Source organism: Dipodomys ordii, unplaced genomic scaffold, assembly GCF_000151885.1.
Source record: "Dipodomys ordii isolate 6190 unplaced genomic scaffold, Dord_2.0 Scaffold105, whole genome shotgun sequence".
NCBI lineage: Eukaryota > Metazoa > Chordata > Mammalia > Rodentia > Heteromyidae > Dipodomys > Dipodomys ordii.
The window spans coordinates 2,884,180-2,903,773 of record NW_012267321.1 but is presented as its reverse complement, the minus strand read 5'-3'; the positions used below and the strand labels follow the sequence as shown (position 1 = coordinate 2,903,773).

The following is a 19,594-nucleotide window of genomic DNA, read 5'->3' as shown; positions in this document are numbered from 1 at the left end:
TGAAGTTCAGCTGGTCATACATGGTGGGACGGGCCATGGGAGGAGTCCACACATGGTAAAACAGGACAAGCTGGCACAATCGCACTTCATCTTACCCTAAAGAGTGAGATAAGTTGCGTTCCCATTCCATAGGAGGGGCCAAGTGGCCCAGTTTTGTTCTGTCCTTTTTCTAGACAGATAAATACTAGAAACATGATGGAAAAAATTAGTGATGTGTTGATTAGATTAGTATTGCTAAAACTGCCCCTTTGTCTTCAAAAGAAGGTTAAAAAATGTGTTTGTTTAATGGGACTTGCTTTCAATGATGTTCTACAATTAGGATATGTTTTTAAAGTCATAATTGTGTTAAGTTTAACTTCTTGGTACAGTGATGATTGTAATTCTTGCATTAAGATAAAATAGTCATTTGAGTTTAAAAGTTTTAATGTGTATCTGTTTTAAAACAAACAGCCAAGAGACAATGAGTGACAGTTGGCCTCAAGGTTTTAAGGGATTTTTTTAATGTAAATAAAAACTAAAATATAAAATAATAAAAGAGATTAATAGGAGGCTTAAAAATTACTAACAGATTCTGGATATAAAGTTTAAAACTAAAATTGTTCTTAACATTTGCTTAATTGCTATTCCAGTTCATTCTTAGAAGTTTTCTTGGGGCTGGGAAGGTGGGTCAGTGGTAGAGTGCTTGCCTTGCATGCATGAGGCCCTGGGTTTGATTCCCCAGCACCACATAAGTAATAAGTAAAAAGCCGGAAGTGGCACTATGGCTGAAGGGGTAGAGCGCTAGCCTTGAGCTGAAGAGCTGAGGGACAGTGGCCAGGCCCAGAGTTCAGGCCCCATGACCCCCACCTCAAAAAAAGAAGTTTTCTAAGTTTCCAGCAAGCCAAGAACAAAACACAGCGGATTCTTATAAGTTTGTCAGATGTAACTTTGGCTCTTAATAAGTTTCAGGTAAGAGCATGCTTAAAAGCTACTCCTATGTTGACCACCTTATTGCTTTTAATTGGAGTAAAGTGGCCTTTTATAAGACTCATTGATCTGCAAACTGGTTCAAAGCCAGCCCGGGCAGAAAAAGGTCCCTGTGAGAATTTCACCTCTACTCAGCCAGCAGAGTGCTGAAAGAGCAAGCACAGTTGCTTCGGGACTGATAGTGGCAGAATGCTAGCCTTGAGTTGTAGACCTGAGGGACAGCACTCAGGCTCGAGTTCATGTCCAGCAACCAGCTAAGGAAAATACAGATAAGACATTTATCCCAGTGTAGAGAAGACATTCCTGGGACAAGAGCAATGGAGGAGCATCCAGAGGCAAAAATGTTAAATCCTAGAGTCATTTGTGCATGGCCCTTCAAAAATTGGTCAGAGAGAGGAGGTCATGGGAAGATAGGTTGTAAGCATGCCTAATACCCATGAGTATCTACTTTGTAGGGACAGAAACTTGTGATAGTACTAAAAAGCTAAAGTTATAAAATGTGGGGGATGGTTTAAACCCCAACCCCTGTATGTGCCAAAAGCCTTAATTGGCAATAACTTTTGAACTAACATCAGCTACTCAAAGTTTATCTGTTCAAGAAAAAAGTTTGTAAACCTAAGAGTGTGTTTCTATTAACATCTGTCTAAAGCCCTGCACAGGTGACTTAGATATTGTTAGGGTCACTCGAGGTCACATTCCTAAAGATGCTTTTACAAACCAAAGTGCTAATCAAGCTACACTGATGTAGACAAAAAAAAGTCTGTGCATCTGTCAAAAGTTAAAATATTGTTCTTAATGACATCTAACCCTGGTAACCTCTTTGTAAAATAGACTAAGGTTATAGGTTCCTGGGTAGGTAGGATCAACACCCCTAAGTCAGCTTGAAGAAGTTACATAAGATGAATCTTCGCCATCATCCACTTTTTGGAATAAGGGACCAAAGTCATAAAAAAAATTGACAAAATATACAAAAAAGACCTGAAAAATAGTAGTACAGCCCTGAGCCCTCTATATCTGCCTTAAAAAGTCAGCCTTATTAAAAAAATCTATCTAATTAAAAATGTTGTCATCTTGGTAATTTGTCCTGGGTTATCATGCATGCAAGGCAATCAGTCTACCACTGAGCTACCTTCCCAGCACCTCATTTTCCATTCATTTTTTTTTGGTAGGTCATGGGGCTTGAACTCAGCCTGGGCACTGTCCCTCAGCTCTTCAGCTCAAGGCTAGTGCTCTACCATTTGAACCACATTGCCACTTCCAGCCTTTGCCTCTTATGTAGTGCTGAGGAATCAAACCCAGGGCCTCCTGCATGCAAGGCAAGCAATCTATCACTGAGCCACCTTCCTACACCCTCTTTTGCTTTTGAAGACAGGGTCTCAACTGTGTAGTCCAGGCTAGCCTTGAACCTAGTATCCTCTTGCATAAGTCTCCTCAGTGCTGGAATTTCAGGTGCACATCACGAAGCCCAACTGCATTTTTTACCTAACTGTTCATCAGTTCCATTGTGATCCCAAAGAGATACTTAAATGCCTTGACCAGAGGATCATCTGCAGGGAAGCTCTCAGTCACTTTTCGCCTTCTTGGGGCATAGGACCATTCTTCACCTCAATGCAGCTTGCTGGTCTGCCGTGCCCTGAGGAAGGAGGCCTTCTGTGCCCATCAGGGTTAGCTGGTCTCAGTAATGTCACTGCACTCAGCACATGTGACGTCATTGTGCTCCCTGCACTGGAGCAAGGCAGGAGAAGCACACAGGGGAGGGTTTGCAGTCCGCTGCTGTGGTCACAATCGGAGCATTGAGGTTAGGACACGGTCCTCCCAGGCTGGTCTAGGCTGGTGTCCCTTGCTCCCAGTCTGGTTTCTGCAGGGGAGGGAGGGTCTCACTGCTGCTTTCTCCCTTCATGTGCACACAATACGAAAATTTGATGCACCTGTTCTCTGGGTCTGTTGGGACAAATAGCCTCACACAGTGGCTTACATTCGCAGCTTCTATGGGGATCTACTCTGCACTCCTCTCCTCACTTGAGGCCCAGTAATGGTTCTTGATTTTCTTGGGCTTATAGATGTATCCTCAGCCAACCCCTGCCTCTGTTCCCAGGTTGTGCCCTCTGTGTACTGGGGCGTCTCCAGCTGGGGTGCTTAGGAGGACACTGTGGTTGGCTCTAGGACCCACCCTTAATTCAGAGTGAACTCATCATGTGAAGTAGAAACACTCAACTACAGACACTACTTTCCTGTTCACCAGCACTGGCTTGGGACTGGGAAATAGCTTACAGGCTATGTGTAATGAAAAACAAAATCCCTGACTTTTCTCCACATTTCCAGCACAGTCAACATAAAAGCTGTGGCCCTGAAAATTTGAGCATTTCTCCCCATTAGCAAGCACGGATTTCCTTTTTTTTTTAAATCTGAGACTAGGACTTGAAGTAGGTATCTGATGCTTTTGCTCATTGGCAGGTGTTCTACCTCCTGAGTCATACCTCCCACCCCGAGCATTTCCTGATGCAACAGCAGACATAGCCTGGCCCCTCTAATTCGGTTCACTCCTCACCCTAACTTCCAATGCTGCGGATGTGAAGGCCCAGGTTTCTTGCCTGTGTTTCTGACTCTGCCCCCACGTGGGGCTGATCAGCTCAAAGGAATCAGGACTGACAACAAATCCTCACAGGTTCACCATAAAGGATGCCACTGAAAATATATGTATGGCAAGGCCCTGGGAGCAGAGTGCCTTGTCTACACTCACTATGCTCCACAGACCCTCACATCTTGAGCTATCTGGAAGCTCTCAAAATCTTTCATTTTGTACTTTTTTAATGCAGATTTCATTGGATGGGGAAGACCATGTCAAAGTGTGATGAAGCTGAAAGGGTGTGACAGGGTGCTGACAGGGCCAGGCTGGGGGCCTAGCAGAGTCTCGGCCTGCACTCTGTGGTCCTAATGTTGGCACGTGGGGCTAGATCCTTCACCAAACTGGTAAAGGGATGTACTGTCAGACACTGGTCAGGATTCTGCTTGATGGCTCTGAGATGGAAAAGCTGGGTGCAGTAGTTACCATGGCTATGCTCTGAAACAAAGCTCAGGTTCTATGGACTGCATTCCAGAGGGAGTTAATGAGCCAGAAAATAAGCACCCAGATCCACCTGTACAGTCCAGTCTCACCTGTACAGTCTTGGGTTCCCATTCACCCATAGTGTTGCTAACAGCACGGTTGTGTGTAGAGCACATGGGCAGCCAAGATGGTGCTGAGAGAGCCCGATTTGCTTTACCCAATTTGCTAGACCGTGGAAGCTTAGGTGTATGATAGGGTGGGAAGTTGACTGTGATTGGTTCCTTTTCCTTCTCTGCCATGCCACCCACTCTTTTTTGCTTTAAAAAGGGCTTGTTGTGTGTTAATAAACAAGTTTTCCTTCTTGACTTGACTCTCCACTGTGTCTGATTGTCTCCCAGGCAAAGGGAGGCTGGGGAATGGGCGAGCTGCCGCACTTACCTTTCCTCGGACCCTGTCTGTCTTCGAGGAACAGACAAAGACCTGATATCTGGCACCCAACTTGGGGCATGAAAGTAAAGATGCCAGCCTAGGCTAAGCAGTCTCTCAGGGTAAATGAAACCCTTAGTATGGGTAATGCTATCTCACAGAAGAAGAGGAGGCAACATTAGGCCTTAGGGAGTAAAGGAGGACTTGGGAAGTGGGAAGGAAAAGGAATGGGTCAAATTCGACTGAGAGTGCACTGAAACATGCACAGTGGAAATCAAAACAAGGGTGAAAGTTACCCCCTCTGACTCAGGTGCCCCTGATGGTCGTAGGCCTCTTCCCTATTCCCCTGATTGGAGGGGAGGTATGTCACCCTAAGCGACCTGCAAGAGGGACCTGCAAGACCTGGACCCCTACCAACCTTCCACGGAGGGGCTGAGGGCTGGGGAAGTAACCTACTCAGAGGCCTACCCTGGAAAGGAAGGGCCACCTGGGAGTCCAGACCCTAGGTCATAGGATTTGCTTCCCCAAGGGTATCTGGTCAATCTGGCACCAGGAGCTAACAGGCCCTTGGAATGGTATCCATGGGAAGCTAAGGACCTTAAAGAGTGCCGCAAGGCAGTGGTGGAGGATGACCCTAACTCTCCTTGGGCTCAGACCCTATTACTTGACATTGCTTATCACCCGTGTGTCCCTAAGAACTGGCTGGATGTGACCAAAGCCATCCTCACCAGTTCTCAGTTTCTTAAATGGTGTGCTTTCTTTAAGGAGGAATGCCGAGTGTGGGCGGAGAATAACCCACAGCCTCAACCCGAGATACCTATTCCTTATTCCATGTTAACAGAAACGTGGGAAGGGTACTCCACTGGTGTCCAACAGGCCGCAATACCTGGTCTGTACTGTGACCAGGTGAGGCAGGCAGGACTTGCAGCATGGTACAAACTGGATGATGGGCCTACTGAGTCCCCCAGAGCAGGAGTGAGACAAAAATCTGGTGAGTCTCTAGCTGAGTGTGTAGACCAAGTCCAACAGAGTATTAACTGCAAGCTGCCAGCAGGAAACCTCTGAGATCAGTTTGTAAAGCTGCTGCTCTGGGAAGGGATGTATACAGACCACCACATGGCCTGCGTGGGATTGAGAGAGAGTTCCCTGAGTAGATGAATGGTGGCCTCACAGAATGTGGGATGCAACAGCACCAGTCCCAATAACTAGCTTTAGACTTACAGGCTCAGACATCGGCAATGACTGAGGCTATTACCCATCACCTGCAGCCCAGGGCCAAGGAACCCCAATATCATTGGGGAGAGGGACTTGTTTTAAATGTTACAGGAGGGGCACTTTAAGAGGGAATGTTTACAGCAATCCCCAACCAAAGGGCCCAGGGGAGGTGGAAGTGGCAAACTGCCCCTTACACCCTGCCCCAGGTGCAGGAAGGTATACCCTTGGAAAAAGGATTGTTGAACCAAGTTTGATTTAGATGGAAAGCCTTTAAACTAGGGTAGGGGCATTCTCCGGCCTCGTTAACTCAAGGAGGAACCCCCTCTGCTGGGAGCCCAGGCAGCCTCATGGCAGGATGACCCAAGCCCATTGGACTGTCTCCCTGGTGGAGGGACTCCGCCCTATAATGAGTAGTCTCATAACATGGGCGGAAAGCAGTTTCACTGCTTAATTGACACAGGGGCAGATCGATCTGTACTCAGGGAGGAGGAAGTGCCCTTGGACTGTAAGCTTGCACCTGGGCCCCAGATATTGGGGGTACAGGGCAACTCCCAGTCCAAAGAGATGGTCACCCTTATGAAATGGACTAGTCCAGATGGAGAGCAGGGAAAGATACACCCTTTAGTGGCAAAGAACTTCACTGCCAATTTACTAGGGCAAAACTTGCTAAGACAAATGGATGCCATGGACACCACAGACCATCGAGCATCCTATGATGATATCTTGGATGGGGAAGAAGCACAAAGGCTTAAACAGCATCTAGAGGGAATTAAGGAAAAGGATTTTTTTAACTTTCATAATTACAGAGAAGAACTTAGGGGACCCACTTGGGTACACCCCCAATCCTAAAGGGCACTCCCTCACCCTCAGTACCTCCCATTAAGTGGAAGCCAGGAAGCCCTATCTGAGTGGAGCAGTGGCCATTGACCAAACCTAAACTCGTATACCTCCAACTTCTGGTGGAGGAACAGAAAAACCTTGGATGCATACTTCGTTCTGTGAGTCCTTGGAACACACCCCTATTTGTTATTCAAAAAGCCTCTGGGGCTTGGCATATGCTCCAATATCTAAGTAAGGTAAAAGAAAGGATGGAGCTAGTAGGAACGCCCCTAAGAGGCAGGCCCTGTACTCCTGCTATAACTTCAGAATATATCTTGGTTGTGATTGATATTCAAGATTTTTAAAAAAATATCCCCCTGCATCCAGATGACTGAGAGAAGTTTGTTTCTCCATCCCTTGTAGCCCGTCCTTTTGCCAACAATACTTGGCCACACTTTTAGGGCCTATGCTTGGTTCAGATACCTCCCTAGCCTATGCCTATATAATCCTGGGGCACCAAGACCCAGGCCGCCTGGAGGGCCTTCTGGCCCAGGTTCTCACCATAACATAGCCCTCAATAAATTTCAAAAGGTACCACCTTTTAAGGTGCTTGGAACCCACCTTACCTTGACTCAGGCCAGGCCCTTAAGCCTTTGCTGGATATTCCAGCCTCTCTGACCTTAACCCAACTTCAGAGCCTTTTAGGGGAAATCAATTGGCTGTTGCCATGGGTTTCTGTCCCTAAAGATAGTCTTGTGCCCTTATTTGCCCTACTAAAAGTCAGGACGCCCCATGAAGTTATTACAATTACAGACAGCCATCGGGCAATATTTTTGCAATTCCAAGAAGCCTTGGATGAAGTTTCCCTGAGGAGATATTCTATTTTTGATCCCATTTCCCTTTGGTTGTTTGCAGGTGTTCCATTGAGTTCTGCAGTTTTATTTCAAAGGGGGGAGCCATTAGAGTTGGTTCACACTCCCCTGGGGAGGCACACCTCGGGTGTACTCTCAGACAGACCCACTTCCTATTGTCAAGTGAAGAACCCAAACCCAAAGGAATTATGGCTTGGATCCTCACTAAATTGTTTTTTCTTTTTTGGGTGGCAGTTGTTGAGTGGCTCAATCGAGTCAATGCTCATCTTGCTCTCTCCTTGGAGGGGTTTCTAGGCCAAAATGACTGCATTGACCGGGAGCCTTTCCAGTTGCATGTGGCAGATGCCTCGTCTTTTGGGAAAGCTAGTGCTGTCCAGACAGCAAAGCAGAAGCCTCGGCCTCACTCCTGCAGAACATGCAGGATTGGTTTTGTGAGCAATTACTGAAGCATGCTTGTGGGCTAGAGCAAAATGCCAGGCTGGCATCTTAAAGGACAACAATGTAGTGTCGCGGTTCTGGAGGTGGTGCTCTGAGCACTGGGTGCTGCGCTTCCTGTGGCAAGTCCTAGGTCAGAAAGGAAGAATCCCAGAGAACAGTGGTGCCCTGGCCTGCCATGCCCAGCCCTGAGGCCTGAGACTGTGGCTGGGCTTGCTGCTGCCTCTGGTGGGAGCCAGGCACAGGGGCTGTTGTTTGGGAGCAGGCTGAGGGGAGACAGCCTGCAAAGCCTCCAGGAGGCAGTAGCTGAACCAAGTCTGAACAGAGAGAAAGGATTTTTGGCAGAGAACATTGCTGAGAGTATAAGCTTTACCTGGACAGGAAATCTGCTTGCCACAGTGTTGCACAGTATGGGACTAAGTTTCCCCTCCCTGAGGGGTGCAGAGTGGCCCTGTAATGAAGCACTCTCCCACCTACCCTCAACTCGTATCTTGTTCTCTGTGCTGACCATATGGGAAAACTCTGGGTACTGAGAGCAAGCTTGCGTTTCTTGGGGCCCGGATCCCAGTGTGCCTGGGCCCAGGGTAGGCTGTGATAGGAATGCCCTGCCCCTATAGACACCATCTTCAATGAGGATGAGGTCCTTCTTGCTCTGGCTGAGCATCTGGGAACCTTCACTGGCCTGGTGGGGGCCCAGAGAATGTACACTGCCTGCTGGTGAGTGGCATGTGGGGTCCCTGTTCCCAACCCCTGGACATAGACAGGAGCCATGGAAACATGATGTGAGGGAGGACGGGGTGCTGTCCAGGGGGATGGCTTCAGGGCTGCAGGGCTGAGCAGAGCCTCAGTGCCACCCACCCCTTCCCCACTCCTGCAGCCCACACTGGAGTCACTGGCCACTGTGGAGGAGACAGTGGTGAGGGCCAAGGCGGTGGAGTCCTTGTTGCCGGAGCCTGCTGGCAACGAAATTGAATCCTGAATTAGGAAAGCTGAGATATCTCCCATCTTGGTGTGCTGGATGAAGGGATAGGGGGTTGGACTGTATGCTGAGATATTGATGAGAATGAGTACTTCAACTCTCTCCCAAGTTGCAGGGTGCACAATTGGGGGATCTGGCATGTAAGCTCTATGTGTCAACATTTATGTTATCTGAATGAGCCTTTACACACCTAACACAATGCTCAGGCAACCAGCGGGATTTATTTTATTCCTGCGAAAAAACACAAATATGTCCTCAACCCCAAGTTAAAACTGGATCTGGGCCTGTGCCAATCACCTGTTAAAGGATCCTTCCACTTAACTTGGGCAAAAGCTCTTTGCTCTCTTTTTTCCCAAAACCGCTGTGCTGCAGAAAGGCCATTCCAATCTAAGCTTAAAAAATTAAGTACAAATAAAAAAGAATATTAACAGGAGAGAAGGGGTATAATTCTCCCTTTTTAATTTAAAAATTTGGTGTTTTAATACCCAGTTTGCTTGTTTAACAATTCCTTGTTCTTGAGGAATATAGGGAATATCTGTACAGTGAAAAATCTGGAAATATTTATAAAAAGTTTGAAAAGCTTGTCTGACATATTCCGGACCATTATCAGTTTTAATATGTTTAGAAAGTCCCATAGTGGCAAAACAGTGTAGGGAAGGAGCAATACAAAGTTTGCTGGTCTCCCCGGTAAGAGAAGTAGCCATAATAAAATTAGAGTAGGTATATGGTAACATGGACAAAATGAAGCCATCCAAAAAAATGGAATCAGGCAGGAGTTTAGTCTACTTTTTCCACGGTGGAGGTGGTCAGGGTAATGATGTAGATTAACTCCAGGTGACAGTCATGCTGTAGCAGCAGCAGCAACAGGGTCTCTCTGGCTCCAAGGGACTGTCACACCTCTTGCAGGGCTGTAAATTTCTACACAGACTGGTTAAGGATACAAGTAATATATAGGCTTGGCAGGCTGTGGCCCCACTAGTTTTTAAGACTATTTAGATGATATCCCAGTACAAATTACCAAGATGACAATTTTTTAACTAGATAGTTTTTTAAAAATAAAGCTGACTTTTTAAGGCAGATATAGAGGGCTCAGGCCTGTACTACTATTTTCCATGTCTTTTGCTTCTGTCTATTTGACACTTTTTTTTAATGACTTTGCTCCCTTGTTCTAAAAAGGGGATGATGGGAGAAGATTCATCTTCTGTAACTTCTTCAAGCTGACTTAGGGGTGTTGACCCTACCTACCCAGGAACCTATAACCTTAGTCTATTTTACAAAGAGGTTACCAGGGTTAGATGTCATTAAGAACAATATTTTAACTTTTGACAAACGCACAGACTTTTTTTTTTTTGGCTACAGCAGTGTACCTTTTTATGCACTTTGGCTTGTAAAAGCATCTTTAGGAATGTGACCTCTAGTGACCCTAACAATGTCTAAGTCACCTGTGCAGGCCTTTAAACAGATGTGAATAGAAACACACTCTTAGATTTACAAACTTTTTTCTTGAGCAGATAAATTTCAAGTAGCTGGTGTTGGCTCAAAAGTTATTGCCAATTAGGGCTTTTGGCACATATAGCGGCTGGGATTTAAACCATCCCCCACATTTTATAACTTTAGCTTTTTAGTACTATCACAAGTCTCTGTCCCTACAAAGTAGATAGTCATGGATATTAGGCATGCTTACAACATATCTTCCCATGACCTCTTTGCTCTGACCAATTTTTGAAGGACCATGCACAAATGATTCTAGGATTTGAAATTTTTGTCATCCAAGCAGTGGCTTACTGCCTCTGGATGCTCCTCCATTGCTCTTGACCCAGGAATATCTTCTCTACACTGGGATAAATGTCTTATCTGTATTTTCCTTAGCTGGTTGCTGGACATGAACTCAGGCCTGAGTGCTGTCCCTCAGCTCTACAACTCAAGGCTAGCACTCTGCCACTATGAGTCCCAAAGCAACTCTGCTTGCTCTTTCAGCACTCTGCTGGCTGAGTAGAGGTGACAGTCTCACAGGGACCTTTTTCTGCCTGGGCTGGCTTTGAACCAGTTTGCAGATCAATGAGGTTTATAAAAGGCCACTTTACTCCAATGAAAAGCAACAAGGTGGTCAACATACAAGTAGCTTTTAAACATGCTCTTACCTGATATTTGTTAAGAGCCAAAGTTATATCTGAAAAACTTATAAGAATCCTCTGTGCTTTGTTCTTGGCTTGCTGGAAAATTAAAAAACCCTATAAGACAAAACTGGAATAGCAATTAAACAATTATTTTGGTAATCCTAAATTTTTTCTTTTGAGGCAAATGTTAAGAACAATTTTACTTTTAAATTTATATCCAGAAATCTGTTCTTATTTTATAAGCTTCCTATTAATCTCTTTTATTATTTTATATTTTAGTTGTTAGTTACATTAAAAAAAACCCTTAAATTTCGAGGCCAAGTGTCACTCATTGTCTCTTGGCTGTTCGTTTTAAAACAGATACACATTAAAACTTTTAAACTCAAATGACAGTTTTTCCTTAATGCAAGCATTACAATCAACATCCATATACCAAGAAGCTAGATTTAACACATTTATGACTTTTAAAAACATATCCTAATTGTAGAACATCATTGAAAGCAAGTCACATTATACAAATACATTTTTAACCCTCTTTTTAAGACCAAGTAGCAGTTTTAGCAATACTAATCTGATCATCACATCACTAATTTTTATCATCATTTTTCTAGTATTTATCTGTAGAGAAAAAGGACAGAACAAAACTGGGCCACGTGGCCCCTCCTATGGAATGGGAACACAAATAATCTCACTGTTTAGGGTAAGATGAACTGCATTTGTGCCAGCTTGTCCTCTTTTATCATGTGTGAACTCCTCCCATGGCCCGTCCCACCATGCTGAACTTCACTTTTACGAGTTTACCCCTTATGCCTAAAGATAGGTCTTTTGTTGGTTTTAAGTTTTTTCGTTTTCTTATCTCTTGGTTTTTGAATGAAAATACACATTTTAAGACAGACAGAACAAGTAATGTCTTTGACAGTGTTAAACAAACTTTTATATTTGAACTTTTAATATTTATCCCCACATTTTAGCCAAGAGAACTAAATTCCAAACAGCCAATACATTTTTCTTAAGCCAGATAACTTGATTACAGTGTAAACAGACTTATGCATTTAAAAATACCAGATTTTTTAATTTTTATTGTAAAGAATCCTTGAAAGGTCCTTTAAAACAATGTGAAAAGTCTTGAAAATTTTTGGTAATGTCCAAACCTCATAACCTTTTAAATTTTAAACTTAAACTTACCCAATTGTTACAGCACACTGATAATTTTTATCTTGAACATGTTCACAAACACATACAAAACACACACTGATCTTAAAGCATGAAAAAATCAAAATGAGTTGTATGTACATTTAAAACTGGTACCAATTCTAAAACAGAACTAGACAATACAACAACTAAAGGCTGAGTTGGGGGCTAATGGGCCGCCAGTTTAGCCCTACCTCACAAAACATAATAGAAAACACACTGAAGTAAACAAGACAGACAAGTGGCCACAAAGACAAAATCAGGTCTCAGTGAATGGGGCAACATCTCACCACCATTCATAAGTGGGACTCAAATCCACTTACCAGGGGACTGGAACCCCCTCTACTCACCTCTGGAGGATTTTTCTTTTAGATTCTTGCTAATGTTGACCCAGGGGCCTTCCAAGGTGGAGGAGAATTCCCAGTCATCTTGGGGCAAGGGAAAGAAGTCCAGAGTGGCCATCGTCTCAGCCTGACAGGTTCTCCCCCATACTCAGACCCCCTGGGCCAAGGCTAGAGGCTAAGATCTTGCTAGTGTCACTTGCAGGTGGTCAGTGGCAGTTTCATCTGGCTGTAAGTTCTCTCTGCCAGCCCGTTTAAGTTATTGTTAGGTCCTCCAGGTTTTTCACCCCCCCACCTTTCCCCTACTTCTGGTTCCAGAGAGGGTGGAGGAGGTGGCAGTGAAGGGTAGAAAGGAGGGTCAGTTTAAAGTGTAAGTAAAAAAGAAGGAACTAGAGAGAAACAGATATTAAAAGGGGGTGTTAGCCAGCATCCTCCGGGCTCTCGCATCAGGATGATTCTTAGAGAAGAAACATTCCAAGAATTCCAGAATACATACACACAAACATTGAGACAAAACATATTTACAGCATGAGCATTGTAGAATGTCAGACAGAAAGCGCCAAACGATAGACAGGCCCAAATGTCCACAGTAGTGGATAGTTTACCCTGATGGGGATCTGGTGGACTTCTCCCACCAGCCCAGTTGGCTGTCTTATAGCGCGTCCACTAAGACTCTTGCCAATCCTTATATAGAAACTGCAGGCTACACAGATACCAGACAATCACATAGCAGCAATGTTTTAACTTACAGGCCATTTGCATCATAGTGTCCCTGAATCATTTTCCCCCCGATTTTTTTTAATAAGCTTCTAAAAAAATGGTTCTTTACCCCGAGACCAGGGACATACTTCCTTGTAAAAGCGAAAGAAACTCTCTAACCCACTCTGTCCAACTTTCACTCCTCGAGCTTGAAGCATGCCCTTAAGAGCCAACACATATAATGTGCGGCTCTTACTTTGCCACATAATTTCTTACTCCTGACTATACTTTCACCCACTCTCTTTTTCCGGACGCGTCCTCTTACCTTAGTGGGGTCCTCTGCCTTGATCCCAGGTTTTCAGGTCCCTGATCGGGTGCCACTTGGCAGAGCCTGCAGGCAAGGAAAGGGAATCCTGAATTAGGGGGTGAGCATGAGAAAAATTAAGATATAAGACAAAGGATGGGGTTGGAAAGTCTCAGCTCAAGAGTGCAGCACCATTTATTTTTTACTTTCCCTAATATATACTATTAGAAATCAAGAGGTAACATAAGGTTACAATAGTCCAGAAAAACAAGGAAAATTTCAGTAAAAACAGAGTGCAGTAAAACAACACAAGATCAACTGGTAGAAAGTAAAACAAACTCTGAAGACATAATAAAGTAATCCCGGGCACCTAGTGTTTTTTAAGTAAGCCAGCTCCTTATAGGTGCCTTCAACTGAGCACAGGGGTCAAGATGACCTTAGAGCTTTACTGTCGGCTCTCAACAAATATCAGAGGTAATATTAAGATATTATACTAGGAAACGAGATCCACTAATATACCTTAGGGTTATTAGATTTGAACTACTTTAATCATTGGATAGTCTTATGTGTTAGTATTTGATTTCACAAATGACTTTAACTATATGAAGATGTAATAGTAACTGAAGAGGTTCAGTGCACTGGAGTCACAGACCCAACTGTGGATGAATGCATAAAGAAGATGTAGCCTGGTCAGTCGGTGCTGGAGTCCTTGTCCAGAGGCATGATCTTGAGATCCTGCCCCTCCGGGTTCCTCTGAGGACCTTTCAATAAGATTTTTCTATCTGAGGCCTAGTTCAGTGCCCAGGATGATGAACGCGGACATGGATGTTGATGCTGAAAATCAGGTGGAACTGGAGGAAAAAGCACGACATTAATCAAGTGTTGGAACTCCAACACACACTTGAAGATCTCTCAGCAAGAGTAGATGCAGTTAAGGAAGAAAACTGAAGCTAAAATCAGAAGACCAAGTTTTGAACAATATATGGAAAACCTCATGTCTGCTTCTAGTGTTTTCCAAACAACTGACATGAAAAGCAAAAGAAAGTAAGGGATTGAGTTCCCTTCTCATTTAAGGAATTGCTGCTTCTCTCTACCTCTCTCTCTCCCTTTCCTTCTCTCCATCCCTTCCCCCACCTTCCCTCTTTCCCCCCTTTAAAACTTGGGAAGATTCCAAACATTACAGTACCTTTGTTTGTGGCTTCATTGAATGCTTATGAAAATAATTTCAAATCTAGGCAAAATTAACTACTTAACATGAGACTTCCATGAGTCTGTGTATTATGTTAGTCTAAGAAAATGTGCAGATGTGTTGTAGAGACTTTATAATTAGAATTGCATGTATTTATGAAACTTGAAAATGAATGTTTTATTGAATTTGCTTTGATACATAGGCTTTGTCTTTTACTACACACTTACTTAGTAAGATATACAAGAAAATAACCATGTTGTGAAATTGTGACCAAAATCATGTACTGAATGCACAGCTTTATGTATTTACCTGTTCACCATTGTGTGCCTCTCCTCCATCTGCCTCATCCTCCCCATTTACCTTCTCCTAAGTAAAGATTATTTCACATTTGTAAAAGTACTTTGAGTAGTAATCACCAGACAGTAATCTGATCCCTAAGTCCTGAAGTTAACAAAAAACTTGCCTAAAGTTTGTCAGTTGTACTTTCTAATAATAAGATAGGACTAATGGTTTCTCTTTAATCATTTGAAAACAGATTTGGGCTATAGAGAGGATTTTAAGTTGAAACTAAATTATCAAATTGAGATCTGTTTAAAAACAAAAAACCAACTTGCTTCTGCAACAAATAACCCACTTGATATCTGAAAAGATAAGAATTTTGGTTATGGGCTGTGAAGGTGGCTCAGTGGTAGAGTGCTTGCCTTGCATGTATGAGGACCTGGGTTCAATTCCTCAGCACCACATAAGCAAAAAGAAAAAAAGCCGGAAGTGGCACTATGGCTCAAGTTGTAGAGAAATAGCCTTGAGCTGAAGAGCTGAGGGACAGCGCCCAGGCCTAGAGTTCAACCCCAGGACTGGACCCCACCTAAAAAAAAGAATTTTTGTTATGTATCGATTAGATGTACAAAGTGTGGGAAGAATACATAGAAATAGGTAAAAAAAAAATAACGTTATAAAAGTAGCAACCAACTCTAAATGTTTTCACTCCAGATTTATTTTGTCTCTGGCACAGAACAGATCTTCCAGGGAATATATATTTAAATATATGAAAATTGTTTAAGTTTTACTGATCTAACATATGCCACATGCTATGCTATTCCAGCTCTAGGGTTTGGTTGCAAGGTTTATTTGTTGTACCTAGTCAATTAACTGTTACCAAATTCCTTGAAGAGTGTACTGGTATTAGAATCATGAATGAGAGAATTTTATATGAATAAAAATTGGTAAGCTCAGTATTTTTATCTCATTTTGTAAAGGCAACTAATTGGTTGGTAGAATTTTAGTCATTCTCATAACAATTTCTTAAACTTTAGTTCATAGATTCCATTTGGTAAAGGAATCAATATCAGAGGCAATATTAAGATATTATACTAGGAAACGAGATCCACTAATATAGCTTACAGTTACTAGATTTGAACTACTTTAATCATGGGATAATCTTATGTGTTAGTATAAGATTTCATAAATGACTTTAAGTATATGAAGATGTAATAGTCATACTGCAAACATTTTGCATCCCTTTTGTGACCTAATTTTACAAATATTTAAAATTGTGTTGCATTTCTGCTTTGCTGTTTAAGAAAAAGATGTTTCACACACACACAAAAAGAAGACGTAGCCTATTTCCATCACAAAATATGACTAGGCCAGGAAAAGGAAGGAAATCGTGTCATCTGCTGCCACATCTGTAGAACTACAGATCGCTGTGGAAAATGCAAGAAGTCAGACACAGAAAGGCAAATGCATCTTCTTGAAACAGACAAGAACAGGGCAGAGGAATTGTCAGCAAGACCAGAAGGGTCCAGGTGAGGAATGGAGTCACATGAAATGAGGTAGACCAGAAACCCAGGGTGAGGTGTCACTGCTGATCCTCTCCTGAGCATAGTGACAAATTTCTGCTTCAAAATCACAACTGCTAACGATGAAAATGAGTAGGGAATTAGAGAATGAAGCTACCTTCTCAGAAATGACCAGGCATGAAAAGAGATCACTCATCACCCTGCTTTCAGGAATATGCATGAAATGTTTACCTCTAATCTCCAAATGGGGTCTCTAGGGATGAAAACATTTTTTAAAAAAAATGGCCATTATTGCCAAAGAAACTCCTGCACAAAAATGTCTCATTCTATTTTCTTTCTTTTTGTGTGCCAGTCCAGGTGTTTGAACTCTGGGCCTGGATGCTTTTGCTGAGCTCTTTTATTCCAGACTGGCACTCTACCACCAGAGAGTGGAGATAAGAATTTGAGATAAGAATCTCATGAGCCTTCTTCACCAGGCTGTCTTTGAACCTTGATTCTCTGATATCAGGCTCCTGAGTTTGCCTCAGTACAGGGTTCCATTTTTGTTTTCTAATAGCATATATGATGATAGAACAAAGGAGACTGAGATGAGGAGGGCTGGGAAGGTGGCTCAGTGGTAGAGTGCTTGCCTAGCATGCATGAAACCTTGGGTTCAATTCCTCAGCAGTACATACATAGAAAAAGCCAGAAGTGGTGCTGTGGGGCTAATGGTAGAGTGCTAGCCTTGAGCAAAAGCAGCTCAGTAACAGTGCCCAAGCTCTGAGTTCAAGTCTCAGAACTAGAAAAAAAAGGGAAGTGACAATTTGGGTAAGAAATTTTGGGGATACATGGCTTACACACCACAGACAGTCATCTCGCGTTGGGACTCAGTGTCTCCTGCTGTCCTACTGGGATCCAGGAGAGGTAAGCGACTGCACCACTCCCCTTCCCCCTGGAGAAGCACCCACGAGAATGTGAAAAGTGTCTTTATAATTGTCACATGGGGGAAAAGAAAAAGTTTTCTGATAACTTGGCTTGACACCCCAGGTGAAGTGAAAATCATGGCTCCCGCGCGAGACAACCTCAGCTGCCGCCCTCCTGGACCCCTATCTAAGGAGCCCTCTGCAGCCTCTGCTCTGAAGTGCCCATGTGCATCTCAGAAATGACCCGCCCTGCCATGCACACCCTGAGAGGACCACCAAGCTTGCATCTTTGTTGAACTTTGCTTGGCCATTCAACAATCTCCACACCTAGATAAAAGTCATCTCCTGAGAGATAGAGGTGTGCACACATGTCCACACCTGCGCATTTGTGTGCTATATATCTGTGTGTATTTGTGTTCATCTGTCTCTATTGTGCTGGTCCACAAAATTATATGAAAGTGGAAATGTGAGATTTTGAAATAATGCTTATTAGGTCATGTCAACTTCCTCCAGAGAATCTACCCCATGGAGTGGTAGTCCTGTCAAATTCAAGATAAACTGGTTAAACTCACATACATGTTTTCCTAATTCCATTTTGAGTCTTTTGATTTTTTTCTTTCTTTCTTTAATAGTTCCCTATGCAATGAAGCAAATAATTCTTAAAGCCCTTTCTGTTCTGGAGAAGAAAGTAGTTGGAAAAAAAATAGCAGCTGGCAATTGTTTCTAACATATTTATAAGATGGTTTCTATGTTGCTTTGTATGTCCCTCCCCCAAGGTATAACCCATGCTTTCAGTGTATTTGATGTTTGTATAATTTATGGAGGGGAAGGGAAAAAACGAATCATTTAACTAGGGATACAGGTGGACTCATTGCAACAATGAGACGTACAAGTACTTATGTGGAAAAATGAACTTTACAACTTTGGTGTGTGGGGGAATCGGGTTGGGGGAGAGGGGGAGTATGGGAACGGATGGGAAGGGGAAACAAAGAGGAGGCAACAATGCTTGATAAGAAATGTACTCATTATCTTACCCATGTAATTGTAACTCTTCTGTAGGGTAATCTCACAATAAAAAAAATAAAGAAAAGTAAATAGCTTCTGAGTGTGGTGGTTGATGACTGTGTTCTGAGTTCATGAGGAGGCGAGATCTAAGGATCACATTTCAAGGCCAGTCTAGGCAGAAAACTCTCTGAGACTCTCATCTCCAATAAACCACTAAAAAAACAAAAACAGAAACCAAAAAACATGAGGTGGTGCTGTGAATGAAGTGGTAGAGCATAAGCCTTGATCAAAATCTTCCCAGACACAGAATAGAGGCCCAGATTTCAAGCCCCAGGCCTGGCACAAGAAGGAAAGAGAGAATAATGGACACAGACACACAGACAGACAGAGACAGACAGAGAAGAGGGAGGGCAAACCAGCATAGAAGGAAGGAAGGAAGGAAGGAAGGAAGGAAGGAAGGAAGGAAGGAAGGAAGGAAGGAAGGAAGAAGGAAGGAAGTCCTGCTGGTTTAGCATTGACCACAAACATCCTGACAGTTACTCCCTTAGTCTTGTCCGTGCTTATTTCTTCCACATAATTTATTTTCACCACTCTTTATTTTCCTGGGCAGTCTGTGTTACATATCTCTAGAATCTCTGCTAATTCAACAAGGACATTAAGTGTACTTTTGAAAAGCTCATTTTTTTAATGCAAAGTTGTTTTTACAACACGAAGTCTCCTTGAGAAAGTCCCTTGCTTGGCTATTGTGACATTTCCTGCAGTGCTCCTCATGTCCCTTGTTATGAGGTCACTTAACCACAGCCTCTGGGGTGTAGATCAGGGCTGCTGTGCTGAATGACAGGCAGGGCTCTCCACCTCCACCCCTTTCTTCTCAGGAATGAATTTCAGGGTGACAGCAAGCCAGAAGTAGAGCTGATGCCCCGGGGACAGTCACCAGCCCTGAACACAAGAACTCAGGGACAGGCCCCAGGCCCTGAGTTCAAATCCTGGGACCAGTACATAAAAAGAAAGCAAGCAGATGGCAGGAGCTGTCTACAGGAGCCATCCAGGGACTATGCCAGGTGTTCTTTGGACTGTGGGCTCCCAGCCAGGCGCCTCCTCCTGATCCTGAAGTTCCCACAGCCACCCCACCACAGAAAAGCTTGAACCACAGACCCTGCCTTCCCTGCACTCCGTCCCCCCACACTGGCTTTAGCCAGATTCCATACCGGTCCCACACCCTTAATCCAGCCCAAAGTCATTCCACCCAGCACACACATGCTCTGGTCTCCTTGGGGAGCTGTCTGGTG

At 43.6% G+C, this 19,594-nt stretch overlaps 1 pseudogene; it reads left to right on the top strand.

Moving 5' to 3' along the window:
- The first annotated feature begins 14,216 nt into the window (after positions 1-14,216).
- Positions 14,217-14,458, top strand: LOC105994342 (annotated as a pseudogene).
- Positions 14,459-19,594: the final 5,136 nt, after the last annotated feature.